General features: G+C 39.2%; 2 long non-coding RNA genes across 2 annotated transcripts; one reads left to right on the top strand and one right to left on the bottom strand.

The window, feature by feature from the left end:
- Positions 1-9474: 9474 nt before the first annotated feature.
- LOC138928601 (uncharacterized) lies at positions 9475-10666 on the bottom strand. Its single transcript, XR_011445005.1, has 3 exons — positions 10595-10666; positions 9670-9925; positions 9475-9611 (listed from the first exon to the last, which is right to left on the bottom strand). It is a non-coding gene; the product is annotated as an uncharacterized lncRNA (long non-coding RNA).
- LOC108085991 (uncharacterized) lies at positions 10350-11783 on the top strand. The gene is made up of 5 exons (XR_001771107.3): positions 10350-10364; positions 10425-10716; positions 10779-11025; positions 11104-11706; positions 11769-11783. It is a non-coding gene; the product is annotated as an uncharacterized lncRNA (long non-coding RNA).
- The last annotated feature ends 8199 nt before the right edge of the window (positions 11784-19982 follow it).

The following is a 19982-nucleotide window of genomic DNA, read 5'->3' as shown; positions in this document are numbered from 1 at the left end:
CACTTTCTTAATTAATAAAAATTAAAGAATGAAACTATATATTAAAATAGTTTCTTACTTTAATAGTCTTGTTATTTTCCTTGCCTTCTGACACCGCATCCGTTACCGTCACTGTAATAAACCCATAACTATAATAGCATTAAATAAATCACAGTCCAATCTGGCCCCTCTTTTCAGCTTTCCCACTGGCTCGCTTTTCTTTTCCAGCACCCTTTTTCCCAAGCACTTTCCTCTGGACTTTCACTGCCGCCACTTTGGTGGGTGAAAAGTTGGGTCGCGGCGTCAACCGAGTAAGTCGCGTTGAGTGCATTTTGTTGATTTATAATAAAAATAATGTTAAAACCATATTACATCATAATGAAGGAGGGTGAGAGCACTGCGTAAACAAGTTTCGAGTGAAATAATAAAATGCGCTTTTTATGCATTTTCTCCCTTGGGCAAACGCCTTCCAACCAACCAACCAACCAACCAACCAACCTGCCATCCTGGCGGCACCTTTTGTATAATGCGTGTTATGTAATAGTTTACGCTATCCCCCCATACCTTTGGCAAGCTGTCGTCGACGTGCAAACTTGGAAGCGTTAAAAAATTCCCACCATATTTTCCTTTGCCTTCAGTTATGCTTTTGTTGCAACACAGAACTTTTTCATCCAAAAGCGACATCGTCGTTGCCCTCCGCCACTTAGCTAAGGTAAAATGCACTCAGAAAATTACTTTGGCAGGATTTAATATACAAATTGTACTCAAAAACATTAGGAAACAGTTAGAAGAATTTTAAGAAAAATATTTATTTATATAGCTTGTCATAAAATTTATTTTTTTTTTGTTTAATTTTTCTTTGTGCATGACAGTGTCAGGATATGGGCTTGGGTTTTGCGGCACATCTCAAGCCTGTGCCTGAAATACTCAACAAACTTTCGCCAAAACAATTTTGACACCTGAACCCGAACCATTTGCCGTGTTGACAACAGACCCGGCCATGTTAATTCCATGCAGACTATGCCAAGCAAAAAAACTTTGGCCCGGAAAAAAAAGAAAAAGGTGGAAATAACTTTTCAAGAAGCACCAGGAAAAAAGAAGTCTGCGTTGAATGTGGCTTCTGAATGGAGGAAAGTGACATAAATGTTATTTAAAATGTGTTTTAATTCGTTTGTCTCCTAGCAGAAAGTTAATTATGAGTTAAAAAGGTGATGTGTGGAGTTAAATGGGGATTAATTAATTACAGTCATTACTTAAAGTAGTAAATTGTGCTAGGAAAAAGTAGTATTCTGCTAAGTATAAGGCCTAGGTATTTAATAAATATCTAAATTATATTTGCAAAGAAAGACTCGTGTTGGTACGATTAAGTCAAACTGCCATAACTTAAATATATAAAAAAAAAATAAAGTGAATAATGTAATTCAACTTTAAAGAGCAAACAAAACCACTGAAAAGTCAGAAGACAGAGCGACAGGTAAACAAACTCCTGACCCCAAAGCCATAGAACACGTAACACTTTAGCGTAAACCGTGGCTCCCCTAGGTGGCTCCCTGGGACTTACTTTAAGAAATTACCCAACCAAAAAGCAAGTGAACGGCGGTCTGACCCAGTTTATACACACTTAACAGCTAGACAAACAGCCACCAAGCAACCAACCATCGCCGAGTGGCAGGAAAGTGCTTCAATCAACGGCTCAGACACATATGTTACGCTGGATTGTTATGGAAATCCATAAATAAAGGCGCACAGACACATGTTTACACGCTCATCAATTTTTCGAGGCAAGCTCCTGGCGAAGGATACGGCTAGAAATAGGAAAATGCCCCAGCACAAGGATATGGGCAGCACAGGCGGCAGTCAAACGTCAGGCGTGAACGTGAACGTTTGTTAATCTCCGACCTGGCAAAGTGTTGACAATAATTCAAGACACGTACCTGCAATAAACTGCCGAGTTGTCGTCCACATATATCACCCATATACATATATACTATATCTTCTGGCTGGGTTTTATGGCTCAGGTTGAACAGAATCCAAGAGCGGCTTTAAAATGAACTCGGAAAATTTTCGGAATGAAATGAGCTTTGTCTAAACACATTTCCTATTAATAAACGGGACCTTCACCACCACGACCACCCAATTTTCTAGTCCTGTGCGTGACCAGGACTCATTGAAATTTCCCAGACGCGCTTCGTGTTGACATTTTGGGTAGATTAAGTTATAAACAAATACAAATGCGGCTACTAATGAAGTGTTGTTTGACTTTTTCGGACCAGAGCGCAATGTCAACAAGTTTATTGTGTGAAGCTGTTTATGGGAAAAAGCAGGCGACACGCAAACCAAATTAAGTCATAAAAATGTGGGCGTGTTTTTAATGAAAACGCCTCGAAGAAATGTCCAGGAAATCGCTGTTTTTTGGCTAAACCCAAAACAAACGAAAAACCAAAATAATAAGAAAGACATACTCCTGCTCGAAAATGCTTTTTACCACTTGTATATTTCCTTTCGTTTGCCTTGGGGCCTGCGATTTGCATAATTTGTCCAAACAAACATAACACAATGTAATACAATGGCAGCACACATTGCGTATGCGTAATCTGGCACTCGTTGAGAGGGCAAAACAAGCTTTTGGCCACCGGCTTTTCTTCTTCGCACTTCGACATGCAAATCGAGGCAGGGGGGATGCATAAGGAAAACGATAAACGCCTCGGAGAGCAAAATCCAAAACAAACCGAACAACAGCAATCCCTGGGTCACAGGCAAGGGCCAAAAATCCTACTAATACCCATCCCAGAAAAACCCAAAAACCGAAACCGAACCAAACCAAATGCATAACGTTTGCTGCCAAATCCGTCCTTTATGCCGAAATCAAACAACAATAAAAAGAGAGAGAAAAAGCGGAAAAGGAAACCGCCCGCCCGAGTCGAAGCCAAAGCCCCAAAGGAAAACGGCGAAAAGGGAAGCCCATTTTATGGTTATCGCCAAACGTTGGGTTATGTTTTATGGCCAAGAACAGAAGGACCACCGACACTCGGCATAGACATACAAAATTAAAGTTCCATCAACGGAACTATGCAATCAAAGAGGATAGCAGCTCTATTGGAAACTACTTGAGGAAAATTATTGAAGGCGTTCTTCTAAGAAATGTTAAACAGGGCAAGAGTTGGGTTTACTTTAAAAATATTATAAAATAAATAAAATAACATAATTAAAAAGTTGTAATAAATGATATGTTACCATTGCTTATTAGTGCTCAATTTCTAAAATCCTTCACAATATCTAAATTTACCTTAAGCTTGTTAAAATTTCCCTACAAAACTCCCATTTAAAAGCCGTGAAATCGGATACCCAGTTCCATTAGCTTTTTATAATCACTCAGAGACCACTGAGTCGGTATTTTGCATTAACCGATCAGTCAATGTCCATCCATCCAAAGGTATTTCCGCTTTCCCAGAGAGACTCGCCGCGATTCCATCACTTAACTTGAGCTGATTGACCGGGACAATCGCCTGTCGCCGCTTGACAAAAAAGTAAATCATTTCGTGTGTTTGTGCTGGGCACTCACACCTGTCCCGCGGCTCCTTTGGCATTTCCTTTACCACTCCCGCTCGCATTTTCACCATCACTCCCCCACCCAGGCTTGATTTTCCATTCCCTTGCATTTCCCACACCCTGCTGGCGCAATAAACTTTTACGCATTCATTATGACCAACATGGAAAATGGCGTTTTTCTTTGTGCTCACCGCGTTTTTCCGTTTCTCTTTTGGCTGGCCGGAAAATGTGGAAATGGTGGAGGAGGAGGAGGCGGAGGCAGAGGTGGTGGCATTAAATGGCCGCCGCGGTCTCGTCACGTAAATCGCTTGCCTTGGTTTTGCTCTGAGAGGTTTTCCCGCTTTCCCCAAGCGGTTGCGCTTTCCGCGCTTTTTTCTTGCCCTTATTTTTATTATTTCTTTTTTTTTTCGGTGGGACGGGTGGATAACAAAATGTCAATAAAAATAAATACTGTTGACGCAGCTCGCATATATTTTTTTTTAAACCAAAGTGAGGGTCGTTGACTTTGTCGCCGCTGATGAGGATGAAATTCATGACGGGAAATGGTGTCGTCGCTCCTGTGTAGGGATTCTCAGAGTGACACTTGTTGGGCCGGTGTTTGTGAGTTTGTGTGTGTGTGTTTTTTGAAGTATTCTCCACTCGACAATAATTATCATTTAAGTTAAAAAGAGCATTGATAATCATTTTCATTAAATACTCAGCAGAGACTATGCAAAGGGGAATTAAGCGGGTGAAAAAAAGGTTGATAACTTGATAATATGGCTGAGATATTATTTTTATAACTTAAATTGAATTTTTTATAACATAAAACTGATTTTTTCATCAGAGAAATAAAGAAATTTTAATTTTAACGATGTAAAACTGTGTAGCTTTACCGTTTTAAGGGTACTATAAACTCTATATATAATAAATAAATACTATTATATTAAAAAAAAATTAAAGTTCAATCTTAAATGATTTTAAAATACACAATAAAATTTTATACCTAACAAAACCATTAAAATTGCATTATAATACTATCAGTATAATTCAGTCCTGCCATCAGTATAAATCAGTCATGCCATTTTTCAATTTCCAAATAGAAAATAGCGTCAAGAATGCCTCTCATGGAATGTAATTATGTGCTGGATAATATTCAAGGATATTATTACAGGCTCTTTGCCAGGCGGCTCCCTCTAATTTCGGGGCTCAATATTCAATTATTCAAATGAAGCTCAATGCGAAACACAGGCCGCAGCTCATGCGACACTCACGCCCCCGAAACCAATTTGCATTATTTAGACGAAAAACGTTACCGGGGGAAGGTCAAAAGTTACATGCCAAATGCCTGGAGAGACAATAGAGCCACCAGGACCATCGGAGCAGGACAATTAAAAGCCAAAGCCAAACGGATACGACTACGGAGGTCAACAGCAAGTAATTGAACCGCAAGAGAAATTGTGCAGGGCAAGCAAAACAAACGAAAAACTAGAAAATTCACCACAAAAAAAAAGGAAGCTGAAGTTGCTGCACCAGAATCTATATATATACTATATATTTCTTTACCTGATCGTAGATACAAAGCATCTGGCAAATGGCAACTGATAAAAATACCTCGCTAAATGTAAATACAAACAGAAGAAACTGGGAGGGTAGGACGACCATACCAGTTGCCTTGGCCCGGAGGCTGCGGGCCGTTTTGCTGGCCAATTGAACATTTCGGAAATTGGAAATTTCTCACTTGATGATGGTCCACAAATTGGCCCACAATGAAGACACTCGTGCGTGAGGCAATCGCAGGGGGCGAGGGCCGATTTTGGTGCTGTGGTTTTGCCTCCGGCTCCTAGCTCTTTCTCAATCTATCTTTCTATGGGTCGGTTTATACCCTAAAAGAGGGTATGCTTAGTTATATTTAAGTTTAAGAGAAAAGATATCTAGATAATACAAATGTAAATCTTTACAGAAATATGTATAGAACAATCTTTACCATTTTGTATTAAGCTTTAAAAGAATATAACTGATTTTCTAAAGTATTTTAGTAGTTATTTAAAGACAGGTTAATTAGAAAATATGATAGCTTTGTTAAACTCATTTACCTTCAAATTCAATTACCTTTTTAAGATAGAGTATTCCTGCTTGCACTTCCCAAATTTTCCAACTATTTCGGTTTGGTCTTTGCTTGGGCAACAGCCCGCAGCGTGACACACACTCTTATGCCCAGATAGACAGATAGATCTCCCAGAGTCCACCCTGTTCTCGGTTTGATTTCATTGTCACTTCTCCGGCGAGCCCCGTTGGGGGACGACACATCAGGGATTTTCGGGCGGAAGGGGATACTCTCATTCGGTTTCGATACGGTCCCATGTTCGTTTGATTTCCCCAGTGTGAGCAGTGGACTTGAAACGGATTGAACTGAACCCCCGGTGCAACCCGATTTGCCCCAGAATCCAGCATCCATCCAGCTTCCACAGCCCGGAGCCCTTAACTCCTTACCTTGCCTTACCTCACCTGACCCGATGCCGTACTGTCATAAAGTGTTTATGAGTGTTTGTCTGTGGTTACTTTGAGTATCTGTGGAGCATTTCTCCAGAAGTGCAGGCCGGCTACTTTTTATGTCCTGTCCGAGGCCTGAGCCTTCGTCATAATTTACAAGGTGTTAAGGCGACAATTTGTGTGGCAAAATGAGTTTTCTTCGGCCATTCTCTGGCCATCTACGATTAAGCCCGGACACTTTTGTTCTTCAATTTAACTTGGGCGCTCTGGACCCAGAATGATGGCAATAACATTTTTCATACATTTTATGCCTCTGTTTCGGGGTGGTCAAACGTGGAAAAGGAAACCGTTGACTACATCCGCCGTTGGTTTGCCTTTCGAAGAAAGCATTTCCTTGTCAATAAAAAATGTCTCCTTCCGGTGAAATCATCATCAACATTTTCCAACCATATCCATGCAAATTGAAAGTGAGGAGGGTGAGGAGACTTTCAGCTTTTATTTGTCAAAGTCAAAAGTTTTTAAATTGAAGTTAAACTTGTCCATTAATGGTTAAAAAGAGTGTGAGTTTAAGAGTATCTCGAGTGTGTCCCCCGTGAATTGTGCCAAGCTTAGAAACCCAAATAATATTTGTCAACATTTATTGTATAGTTTGTGGTGTTTCGCTTCGGTGATTTCCCTTATTAGATGTGAAATTCTTCGCTGCGAGATGCTTTCAATCAAAACAACAGCATCACACCAGCAGCATCAGATACTCTCTGGTTGCTGATATCAGGCGTTAGATGCTTTGCATAGCTTATAAAACATTCTGCAGGAATAGCAACGGCAACGGGAACAGGAACAAGATCCCAAGGCATCCCAACCTCGGAAGGATGCGTGTTACAATGCCGCGAGCTGCGAAGGAAATTTCACCCAGCATTGTTAGCGGCTTTTGAGGTAACGAGCATGGGTGGTTTGGAGGCTTAAAGGGGGGTTGAAAGGGGATTGAAAGGTGGCCGAAAGGGAGCTCAATGGGAAGCTGTAGCGAGCAACAATCAGGTGAAAGGCGGAAATCGTCACCGCAATGTCTAAGAAGCGTGAATTGTGCCAATGGTTACCATGTACTCAGCAACAGTGACAAAATTATTCAGTTTAAAATGAATTAATAAATATTTAGAGGTAGATTTATGATAAAGGATACGGATATTTAAAAATAAAAATAAGAAGAAATATAAAAAATATAGTAGAAAATCAGAATAAACCTATTTGATGTACTTTATTTCTTATCTTAAACTATAGAAAAAAGTAATACAAATATAGAAAGCAGAGACCTAATTTTAATAGTTTTTTTAGGCAGAAATAATATGCTTTCCAATGATTTATAAATATTTATAATTTAACCAAGAAAACATCTACTTATGAAATTTATAATAGATATTCTTTACTTTAATTCCTTGAAACAAAAATAGTAGCTCTTAAAATCTAACATAATTTGCCCAGATTCTCATTCTTTTTACCCCTATTCTTAATATTCCATCGCTCATTCTTTAGCTTCAAAGTTTTTCTATCAGTGTACCCTCTTAAGTCTTGTATCAAATGGTAAATGTATGTGTGGCAGCATCTGGCAAAGAGGCATGTTTTGCATTTACCAAACACCCACACAAACATATACACAGCCATATGGGCTGAATTAAACATTTTTCTATATGAAAATTTATGCAAAAGTTCAGGCTCTTCTCTTACTATTTGCCATAAATCGCATGAACAAACTACTGAACTTTTTATTTGGCTCGTTTGGCTCTGCATGGAAATTCAATTAAAGTGACAAACTGTCCAAAATTTTGACATGGGAGCAGCACCGGGCTCTACAGCTACAGCAACAGAGAAATCACACACAAAAATCCAATGAATGCCCAATGGACAATCAATGTAAAAAAGCCAAAAGAAAAAAGATTGCCGGGAAAAAACAACAAAAACTATAGGAAAACAAATAGTCTGGGAGAGAGAAAGAGAGAGACTTGCATGCATATTCATTGCGGAACAAATCCTGAAAATATCACAGAGCTTCCTTCCACTCATGAATAATGAAACGTAATCGAATGAATTCGATTTGACTCTGGAAGGGAATGAATGGTCTCGTCTTTATGGCATTAAAAGTGTAAATTACCAAAGGTTATACATTTCTGGTTAAAATTGATTCGGTAAATAAATATGGAAATAAATATAATAAAGGATATTACAATGGGAGGCAGTGTATGGAATCAGAGACTTTAAATAGTAATTTTTCATTGAAGAGAACTTTTATTATATATATTGTAAAATGTATTTAGTCCTGCAAATTAATTCCATTTAATATTCCTTACAACATCATTAAATAATACTTAAAAAAATAAAATAACTCGCCACATCAATGCTCTGCTCATCAGCATTAAGCAAATGTCCCATTAAAGTTTTATTTATGAGCTAATAGCCTTCGAATGCAACGATTGCCATCTGTTTGGCTGGAAAATAAAGATATTCTCGAGTATTTGCGCTGGCCAGCTGCCAGTTGGCCAACAGCCTCCGTGAGGCGATTGTGATTTGGCGCAAGAGTCTCAAAGTTCAATTTGCAAACAAATGTCAGCCATCGAAGAGCTGATTTAGTGAGCAATCAGTGGCAGCTGCAGTGTGGAATGGCTGCCTGGCCTGGCTGGCTTTTAAGCATCCGAGGACGACAATAATTTGAAACAATCTCAGCATACCAATGAGCAGGCAGGCAGGCAGGCAGGCTCTTGGTGTCCCGGTCAAACATCATTAAAGACCAGAAAACACATACAGACCGATTCAATTGTTACCTCTTTACGACGTGCTTCCCCGCCACTTAAAGCAGCTCATTTGCACCTGGCGGAAAACGAAGTTCCAAGCAAAGGGAAAGGAAAGGTGACTCAATCAACTGAGTGGCCCGAACAGCTCACAGTTCATTTGAGGCTGCTACGAGGTGGCTTTAGGAATTTTTTTTAGATACGCGCAGAAATTTCGCTCTTCGGAGCTTGCAACTTCGTTTGATCTGGAACAGATTGAACAATCAATTACGTGCTGCCAGACGCCACGCCCACTTTGCCCAGAAGGCGAGCTAAGGCGAAGAATGAAGGACGAAGGACGAAGGGCAAAGGGGTGAAAGGTGAGAGGTGAGGCTGAGTGGCATGAAGAAAAACGCGCATACGTGCCGTTGTCCAGGTTTCTGCAGAGGCACTGGAAATAAAATTATACATTTTTGCAAAGAAAAAGTTAATTAAATCTATTTTGTTTTTAAAATTTATTAACTTATGAAGATTACAAAATGTTCTTTTAAATATAGAAATACTTTTAAAATAAATAAAATTTAAAGAAGAGCTTTAAAAGAAATTCCACTAAATTTACCATATTGCTTTTAATCTTCTTTTAATTTCTTAGGTTTAAAAATTTATAAATTAAATTAAATACATATCTTTAAACCCTAACAAATCCAATTCTCTCAGTGTCCTTCTGCAGGTCGTCCAGGTTCGCTGTCGCTGTTGCATGAAATTGACCCGCGATGCCGGGATTTATAAATGCAGAGAGAGTGGAGGAGCTTGGAGTTGGAGCTGTGGAGTGCCGGAGCAGAGTCGATCCCATGGCTATGAGAAATGCAAGAAATCAACCAAAAACGAACGTGCGATGCATACAAAAGCTTACTCCAAACGGATTGTTTTCCTTATATGCGGGAGAGTTGACAAGCTCCCCATCTCAGCCTTCCTTCCTTCTTGCCGTCTGAAAAATGCAATCAACTTGAGGCGAAAAATGTTCACATGTAAAGGGCCACGGATGTATTGCTGTGTTCCACCGCCTGCTGTTTCTTTGCCTGCATCCATTCATCCAAGGCGATTGCCAAAGGAAGCGGAACAACAAATTTCACCTGGCGGCAAAGCTGCTGGCACAACAGGCTTTTCCACTGTGAAAAGAATGAGGAAAAGCGCAAAAAATGAGAGGTCCTTTTTAATAAAAAGCTGAACTTGAAAGGGGAATACAAAGAACGAACTATTTGCATCTGAAAAGAACAGCTACTACTTTTGATATTTATTTTATTTAATTAATAAATTAATAATAATTTCTAAAATAAATAAATAACATTTCCTTGCCAAACCCTTTGCTTTACTAAAACTCAATTTATTTCTTATTCCCCCGAAGCCTAGTTCAACTTAATTTGCATTTGACTTTATCCTATCCAAAATCATAATAAAAATCGTAACAAAATTGTAACAACTGTCAAAACAAACTGTTTTTTTTTTCATAACTTCTTTGCTCTTGGGCCAAAAATACCATTGGGAGCATTAAGACAACAATAATGTTTTATTATTGTTATTACATATATAGCCATGTCCCACACAAGTGTCAGTTTTGTGCAAGTCTGTATGTAGATCGTGTAAATATTTCACATTATTTATCCCCAGGGAGTATTGCCCGTTTTGTGGTATTAAATATGCAAGGGCAGCGCTTTATTCGAGCGACTGACCCCCGGCAGGAGGACTGACAGGAGAGCCCAGCTGAATGGACAGCAAAGTGTTCAAATGGTTGGACAGCTGCCTGCAAATGCGTAGCCAGCAAAAATCATCATACATACATTTTTTTTCTTTGCTTTGAATAAGTTCACAGGGGATATTAAGTCATTTACTGAATATTCCACAAATGGAAAGGTGTTAGTTTTATTCAAACGTTGCTTTTATATTTCGACACACTGCTCAGGTATGAAAAAGTTTGTAAATTATATAAATCTTCTCTATTTCGTTTACCATAATATCCATTAGATCCATGTTACGGGAAATTAAAATGATCCATTCCACCAGCTGCCACAATGGATAGTGCATATCTTGGAGATATGCGTGTAACATGTTTACTCGCATCATAGTTTCTGTCATCATATTGCATACCTCTTCATATAAATTTTACAATGACACAATGATGAAGACAACAACCATGAAGTACATGAATACCAGCAAGGAAAGTATTACTTTATAGTGGACAATCTGTATGCCGAAATTTGTAGTAGAAATTGTGAGTTTTGGAACAATTTCTTTAAAAATAATTGGAAAATGTTTAATATGAACATTTTTTTATCCAAATTTTGAATAGCTTATATCTATCGTTAGCAGACTCCATATTCGAGGTTGTTAGCTTGTGAACGAAATGTAAAGTAGAGGCCTTTGTGGTGAATCTGGAGAAGAGGTTTACCACATTCTAAAAGTCTTTAGATGAGAGAAGGGAGAAAGTAAAGGACATCAATGCTGGAGGAAATAAAGAGGACAATCCGTAAGCTGAAAAAATGGAAATCCCCTGGCCCTGACACACGGTCTAACGGATTGGGACACTTTCCCTGGCTATGGAAAACCGCCAACATCGTCGAGCTACACAAGCAAGGCAAGCCAACGCATGACGTGGATAGCTAAAGACCGATCAGTCTCCTCTCCCACCTTCGGAAAAATACTGGAGCGTTGCTATGGTATGCTATCCGGATCCTGTCCTGTGTTGAGGTCCAGAACGCGATCCCGCTTCACCAATTTGGGTTCCGAGCTGGTCACGATATGCTCGAGCAACTACGCTGGATGGCTTCCAACGTAAAAAATACACGGTGGCGGTTTTCCTAGACGTCCAACAGGCCTTCGACAAGGTGTGGAACCCAGGGTTGCTGTCCAAACTATTTATATTTTTTAAATTTATATTTTATTATTAAAGAAGGTATAGATTAAAAGATATATATAATTTAATATTTGAAATATTACATTTATCTTTATTTTAAGGTGAATTTCCAGTTTTCATGTTCATAAATTGTTTCCACCTTCGATGTGTGAACAGATGTGGATTATCCCAAATATCACAAATATTCAAGGCTTTTCCTATTCAAAATAAATGAAATAGACCTAGCCAGAAGAGTCTGCCTTGAGGTAAACAGAATTTAATGTTTTCAATTAGCTGTCAGAAATCGTTCTCCCTTACCCCCATCATCACACCCTTCAGCCTCGCCCTCGCCCTCAACTCCACCCCCCAAATCCTGCCACCTCTCCATTTGAACCACACAATCAGCAACCCTTAAGCATCGACAAAGAGCCCCCAAAATGGGTTCTGAGGATGGGGCACGGGGGCATGGGGGAAACTGTCGAGTTGACTGGTAAACAATTTTGGTTCCAAGGAGCGGGAATCGAGCGTTGATTGCATGGGCCTCAGATTTTGGCCAGGACGACGGTTGGGCCTCCTCGGTTGGGTGTCTGTGAATAATTTCGGCATTATTGCCTGTGCTTAATTCAAATGAAATTAATTTCGCAAGGTAAACTCCAGCTCGGACCAGCCAGGATCAGGATGATGGGGGACCCAGGACCAAGAGCTCATTGTTTTTGGGTGATTTAATGGCTCTGCATAGGGATGTATGCGAGTGGGGTGTGTGTGCAAATGAATTCATCCCTTGGGCAACATTTTATGGCATAATTTGAGGCGTCAGGAAGTACGTTGTCCTGGCCGTCGCCCAGAAAAGGTCAGTTCCTAAGCGGAGAAGCCGCCACCCTTGATGTGGTTTGGGTGTGAATATTAATGTCTCATATTTTATTATGCAACCTGGTTTTCGTGGCGTTTAGCTTTTAATATGATTGCGGCGTATGTATATTGTTGATTTTCCAGCAAAAAACACCCTGGAAGCGAATAATAATGGGCAACTTGTGGACTTTGAGGCTTTAATCCCTGTGGCAGACATGTTTCGATTACCAATTCCAGGATAACCGCCAGCCAGGAGCCCTCTCTGCAGTCGCATTTGCAAGTGAAGGAGCTGTGTTAAAAATATATCCGCTGAGCTCTAAACACGTTCTTAGCATTCAGACAGACAGACTCGGCTGGCGGTCTCTACTCCTCCTTGGCCTGTCGGATTGTCTGATTTCCCAGATATTTTCCTATTTTTTATGGCCACAGGAATTCTTTTGCCCCTCCAGCCCCTTTCCCCAGAGAGAACTGGAGTCTGTCTGCCTCCTCTCCTGCTCTTGCCATTGAGTAGATTAAAGTGTAAATATTTAATGCACGCGATTTGCCCGGCCTGAGTTATTATTATGGAGCTGGTCGAAAACCCTTTTCCCTGAATTTAAGCACTTAAAGTCTGCTTTAAATTCCGGGCTCACAGTGATTAGTAGGAAATCCAAGGAAAGAAAGTTTCTCTAAGCTTGTGAGAACAATGCCACCAGCAAGAACTTCATTATTCGTCGAAAATTATCCATAAAAGATGTTCAGTTGTGTTCTGGTTTTTAGCTCTGGCTCTTGTTCAATGTTTTTTGTTGAGCTAAATGCAACTTTCAATGGAAGTATCTCTTATGAGATGCTGCTGCATGCCTTTGGATTTTCGGAGTTGTTTGGTTTTTGTAGGGTTTTTGTACCAGTTTTTGTTTTCTTTCAGACTTGTTTATAGTTTACTTGATTATCTAAAGATATATCGGGGATAATCTTTCCAAAATTAAAAATTACAAAAATTAATTAAATAGCAATTAAAAAGAATAAGAAAGGGAAAAAGGATCTACAGTTGGGCTTAACTATATAGCATCGAGTCTATCCCGCCTGCTGCCTTAGGCAATTAACTTGAAACGTGTATTTAACGACATCGAAATGAACTACCAAAAACAGAACAGCATGGAAAAGATAACGACTGTCTCATTATCATTCCGCACACACACACCCACATCTACACTCACTCCCCCCACACACACTAATACAGTCACACAAATTGAAGGATATGCCCCGCACACACGTGACTCCGTCGAGTGGCGGCGCCAAGATTGACATAATGACAATGAAACGCCCAAATGATTGGCTTTGCCTAAAAACACACACACACACACGCTAAAAGAATTATAGAAAGAGATGGGAAAAAAAAGGGAAAGAGAGAGAAGGGCAGATGGCGGTAGAAACAGAAGATAGTACATGGAGCTGGCAATTATGGCAGCCAGTTAGATAATTCGAAACAGAAGGCCAACGTTAGCGTCAACATTGCCATGAAGTGGCTTTAAAGAGTCGCAGCTAGAATACTTTTCTACTACAACTAGAACACTGGAAAAAACTAGGAATTTTAATGAGATTTTATACAAATTTACCTATATTTTAATTAAATAATCAAAAGTATTTTCCAAATGGTTAACCTTTAATTAACACATCTCTCAAAATGTCTTCCCAACTCTACAAATTTAAAGCTTATAAATTATTAATCCCAATATTCCTTTTTTGTTTTTAGTTTTTCCCAGTGTATCTGCACACACCCATAGAATTTCATTAAAGTTTATAATAATCGTAATAATCTCCTGCTGTGTCCTGGCTTGGTCCTGTTCCTGGCATACACACACGCGCCGAAACGAACTTGGGCTTAAGTTCTCAAACACTTAATGAGGCATTCAAAACAATTATGTGTTGGTATATCTAAAACACACCCCGCTTGGACGTGTGTGCGTCTGTGCTTTGCATGTGACATTATTAATATTTAAGACATTGGCCAGGGACCTGGACCTGGACCTGGAAATAGAAAAGGGATTCTGTAAGGGCTTTGTTTGGCGAGCAAAATCACTTTAATAAATTTATGCAGCACCCCCCGCCCGAAGGGGTCACCAGAAATGGGAAATGGGAAAGGTAAATGGAATTTCAGCCCTGGCATGCCGAAAAACATATACAATTTAATTAAAGTTTGGCCCTTGTACCACACACACATGTGCCATGGCTCTAGTTCGTCCTTGTCAGCAGCTGTTGTCGTGCTCGCATCAGTCTTGCTCCTGCTGATTGAGTGGCAGCAAGGACATGACGGCTAGGCGAAAAAGCCACAAGTGTGCCTGGCACATCGTCTTGAATGTTAATATTTGCACTTTCAATTTGCACGCCGAGAATGACACACAGGCACGGATGCGGATATGGATATATACAGACAAAAGGACGATGACGACGACGACGACGACGACTGAGCCGAGTCCTTCGCAGTCCCTTTGTTATAAAATGGCCATTTGGAGCTGCAATTATTTGAGCATTTCTTGCACTTCCTGCCATTTAATATGAATTGCATTTAAAATGCACATGCATTTCATTTTCTGGCCATTTTTTTTTCGGCGTTTATTTTTCTGTGTCCTGCGACATTTGCTCGCTAACAAAGAACATCAAAATTGTTAGCAGCTCTCCATTGTGTTTGTGTGTACCACACATATCCTTTTCCGACTACAATTGGTTGAAGCTGAATTTTCAAAATTAAATTGCCAGGCCCCACTAAAGCTTTTCCATTGTCTGGCTCTTATTTTGGGACTTAAAGCCGGCTTCAGGATCTAACAATTTGAGGAGAACATGTTTCACAAATGAAACAAGTTTCTAGACAAATACACTTTGTATTGCATTTTAATTACTATTACATACATTATAAATTCCTCTAAACTTTCTAAAAATTTAAATATTTTCCTTGCCTTGACCCAAAAGTTATTAAGCTTTAATAATTTATTTGAAAGTGACCAAGAATACACCAGGACTATCAACAGAAAGATAGAATTTTGTTTTGTTTGAATTAAATATTCAAAAGCCTCTGCAAAATGTCCTTAAAGTTTACACACGGATTTAGTTCAGGGATTTTTAGGGCTTACAAAGAAAAAAAAAAAAACGAAAGAAAAACACAAAAACCCTTTTCCGTTCCCATGCCCTTCCGAAATCTGTTTGTGCTGATGTTCTTTGCTGGGGATTTATACACCCATTTGAGGCTTTGGCAGTCATTTAAAGTATCTGCCTCAAAGCGTTTGTGTATGGGGTTTTAAGGGTTTTTCCCTCTCGTAGCCAAAGTTGTTGTTGTGGCCTGGTCATGTTGGCCAACCAAACAAATCGTTTGAGTTGGTCAAACCAAGTGTCAAAGTTTTAACGCACCCTGAGTCCTGTAAACCCAACCACAGCTCTCTGTTGCTCTAGATTTTGTAAGGGGGGAAATATATATTAATAATGAATAATGTTTTTTGGTTTTGCTGTTGCCGGGTTCGCCTGCAAATGACTCTTATTTGTGCATTGAAATACTACCAGTGACACAAAACAATTCATTTCACCTGGTATACATCTTAATTGGAGTGGAATTGAAAGCCCAGCTCAAAGCCATGGGTAGAGACATATTGAGTCTATTTTAGACAATGCAAAAAGAGGATTACGCACTACAACACACAGATTGCCAGCTGGTCCGGCTCCTGTTACTGCTCCTGACATTTCTGTGCTGTAAGTAGTCATCCGGCCATATTGAGGTGGAAAAGGGTAAATGGGAAATCAGAGAGAGAGAGAGAGATGGAACCGAGCTCAGGTCCATTGTCTTGTCCTGCAGACAGTCTATCTATCTATCTATGTATATATCTCTCTATATTTGTTCGACTAACTATCCATCGATGCTGCAGCTTGCCACTGCAATTGCAGTGGCCACCAAACCCCCTAAGGTCCAGCCCAGGTCCACTCCATTTCACCCTTTCGCTCTTAAGCCCCCCGTTGATTTAATTTATGACCCGAGACTGCGTTCTGGCCTCTCTCCCCGCCATTTCAGAGATAAATGCGTCTGTACTTTCGACAATATGGACATTCGCCATTCGCCTGCCTAGATCCTCTAAGCCCACACTTGAAATAAATGTTTAAAACTACATAAAGACTTAATGGTTTTAAAAATAAAATAGAAATATTAGTAATAATAGGGAAAAATAATAAGATAATATTAGATTCCATATATATATTTTTTTTGGTTTCCTTTAATTTACTTTTGTATAATTCTCAACTGGTTAAAGCTGTTTAAAGTAAAGAAAAGGTTTTCAATCTGACATGAAATCTATGTTTTTCGAGTGCAGCTTCAACCCTTTTTCACACCACCCCCTTTCGGGGTCTCATGTGTTGCACTCGGACAAAAGTTTGCGGTTAAATTTACACATGCTGACCGCACATGCTGACCACAAGGTAAAATTCGCCGTCGCAGTCCCGATGACGAAGTAGATAAGAATAATTTATGGTGATGCCCCTTCAGATACTTCTATGTGTGTGTGCGAAAATTAGACATGCAGACAAATTTATTGGTCTCAACACAAATCTTCATTCATTTTATTCATATTTTTTTTTATACCAGTTGAGCTCTATTAAATTATTGTTTACAAAGTGCCGCAAATTTCAGTTGACACTAAGAATGAAATGTGAATAAATTTCCAAATGAATTGTTCTCAATTATTTCAATGGGATATTTAAGAGCTTATGGGATTATCAAGTGGGTAAAAATAATAAAGTGTTGATTAAAGTTTAACTTAAAACTAGATAAATGTTTAATAATTGCAATTAATTGTATTTATATACTATGTTCTTTACACTTGAGTTTCAAATTTTAAAAAATATTACCTCTAGTTTTCCCATTTTAATCATATTATAATTAATGTTTAAGTTCTCCTTTAACTTTTCCCATGCCACTCAGATGGCTTTCAGCTGATGTTAGCTGTTTTGGCATTTTAATTTAAATGCCAAGCAAAATTATTATTATTTCAATTGCATAAATGTTGATTTAGCTCCCTGCCACATTCCACCAGCTGGCACTTTAAGACTGATAGTTTGCAGAACAGCTTTCCCGGCGCTTTTCCCTTCTGTGTGTGTGTGTGTTTCCATGCCAGCAGCTATGAAAATAATTTTAATAGCATTTAATTTATACAAATGCCATTAAAAGCTTTTCACTTTTCGCTCAACCCAAATCTGATTACTTTGTGCGTTGTTTCGCATTTTGACGGGATCGGAGTGCCGCGAGGTTTTATAAGTGTTTTGTCAGCTGACAAATTAATTCTGCGACTCCTTGCGGATTTCCTTTGCAAATCTCCGCGATGAAAGGTATAAGCAAAGTTGCAATTAGTTGCATTATCTAAGCAAAGAATGAGTGGATTATTTATGCCCAGGCAGGACTTGAGTAATGACTTCCTAGAGTATCCAACTGAGGCAGAAAGAGTAAACAACAGACTTCTCTAAATTCCTAACAGAAAAGTACAAAAAAAAAAGGAGGAAAAGTAGACCAGACTGTTTCCCACTTGACTAATTGACGCAGCAAAACTTTAGCCTTGACAGGACTTAGATTATTAGAAAGGATATCCATATATTCCCTGATAACATGCAAATCACTCGTATAAAATCCTCATTATTTTATTCATAGCACGGCTTAAGTCTATCTAATAGACACTCGATACTATCATCCCACTGCTGGCTGCTTCTGAATATATATTTGCCGGGGCGCAAATTAAAAACAAACAAGTAAGCAAACAAAATCAAACATTCAATGCATTCTAAAGCCAAACAAACTCCAAACAGATTTTGTTTTGCTTTTTATGGAGTATGTTCAGGATCAAAGAGCGTAATTGAAAACTGTTTGACCAGGGAAAATGCTTTGATGCAATGCCTTCATTCGCTTCATGCACATCAGGGCCAAGTTTTACAGAAAAATGAAATAAATAAGACAAAATAAAGAATAAATATGAATTTTTAAAATAAAAACTGGCAACAAATTTTGAAGAGCCCCACTCCGCTGGGTGAAAGGACATCTCCAGATCAATTACAAATTATGGTAATCCACTTAAAGTGCAATTACAACTTTATCTTTTATTTCTCCGCGCTCTTTCCATATTTTTTTTTTGATCAACAAGAAAAATCTGTGTAAAAAGGCAGACCGGAAAAGTCAGGAAATCGAAGCAATTATCCGGCAGCGCCCACAAGGTTCCACCAATATTCACTTTTCTGATCCCGTCTGGCTAGCAATTGTAACAAAAATCATGGGGAAGAAGCTCAAAGAGGCAGGAGAAAACAGGGAAAACAGGGAAGAAAAAAGGAAAATAATATTTACTTTTGCCATGACAATGTCGCTTCAGAGTCTCTCTCTCTCTCCAGTGAGGCAAACTTTTTGATGGTGTGCGAGTCTATTCCAGATTATCTGAGGCACAGCCACTGGCGGTCATGGATATGAGAGAAGGCAAGTCCTGGAGTCCAGGAAGAGAAGGAGAGAGAGAGGAACAGAGGGACTCTGTCTGGCAACAGCCTGGTATTATTGGCTTCTGATTGGGGATTATGTTTTTAATTGACAAACTTGAATAGCTAACGACGTTGTCAGCAACATGGAAGAACAATCGCCATGAAAAAAGTGCCGACAAGCGAATGCATAACAATCAGGGAGTCCTGGGACTGGGACTGGGATTGGCAATGGGATTGGAAAATTTGATATGCAAGCGCAGTAGGAGGGAATTACAGGAATAGGAGGAGTAACTGCCAGTTCGAGGAAACTTGCCAGCAGCGAAACGCTTTGAGGCACTTATAGCTGCTGATTGCAGCTGGGAGATGCAAATTATGAATCCTCGAAACGACAAAGAGAAGTCAAGGAGCGTTTTCATATACAAAGTTTCCCATTTTGTGGGTTTAAAGTAAATTAAAAATCAATGGGATTTGGGGTATATGATGAATATTTTTAGTTCAAGTTAGTAACTTAATTGTGAAGGTGTCCCATAAAATGTATTTAGAAATCAAAAGGGTTGTTTAGAGGCTCTAAAAAGATATTTAAATTAAAACTACAAAATTTTACTTATTACAAAATTTCTTTGCATACTTTTAGACATCATTTTAAAGGTTTAAAAACCCTAGAGATTTCTGGGAACACTCTAGTTCAAGTCCTTTTGGGAAATCAAGAAAATCAACAGCCTCATGCCATAGTCACTAACCAACTCACCAAAATCTCTCAAGTTTTGACTAATTTATCGCCGATTGACCTACCAAAATAGGTTGATTTCGAAAGTGGTTTGGGGGCGCTTTGGAATAGTTGATTGAGCGAGCGAAGTGGTTGGGCACACAAGCGCATTGGAATCCGTAAATTGTTGACAATATTTACCCCCAAACAATTACGTAATTAACAAAAGGTGTTGGCCAAGTTCTGCACAGCACTTAACACACTCTAATCGGATTATGACCATAAAACACACTAGCACACAAGCACAAGTCCTGGG

This window comes from Drosophila kikkawai, chromosome 3L (assembly GCF_030179895.1).
Source record: "Drosophila kikkawai strain 14028-0561.14 chromosome 3L, DkikHiC1v2, whole genome shotgun sequence".
NCBI classification, from domain to species: Eukaryota; Metazoa; Arthropoda; class Insecta; order Diptera; family Drosophilidae; genus Drosophila; species Drosophila kikkawai.
Note: the sequence above shows the minus strand (reverse complement) of the source record. Positions and strands in the feature narration are given on the sequence as shown.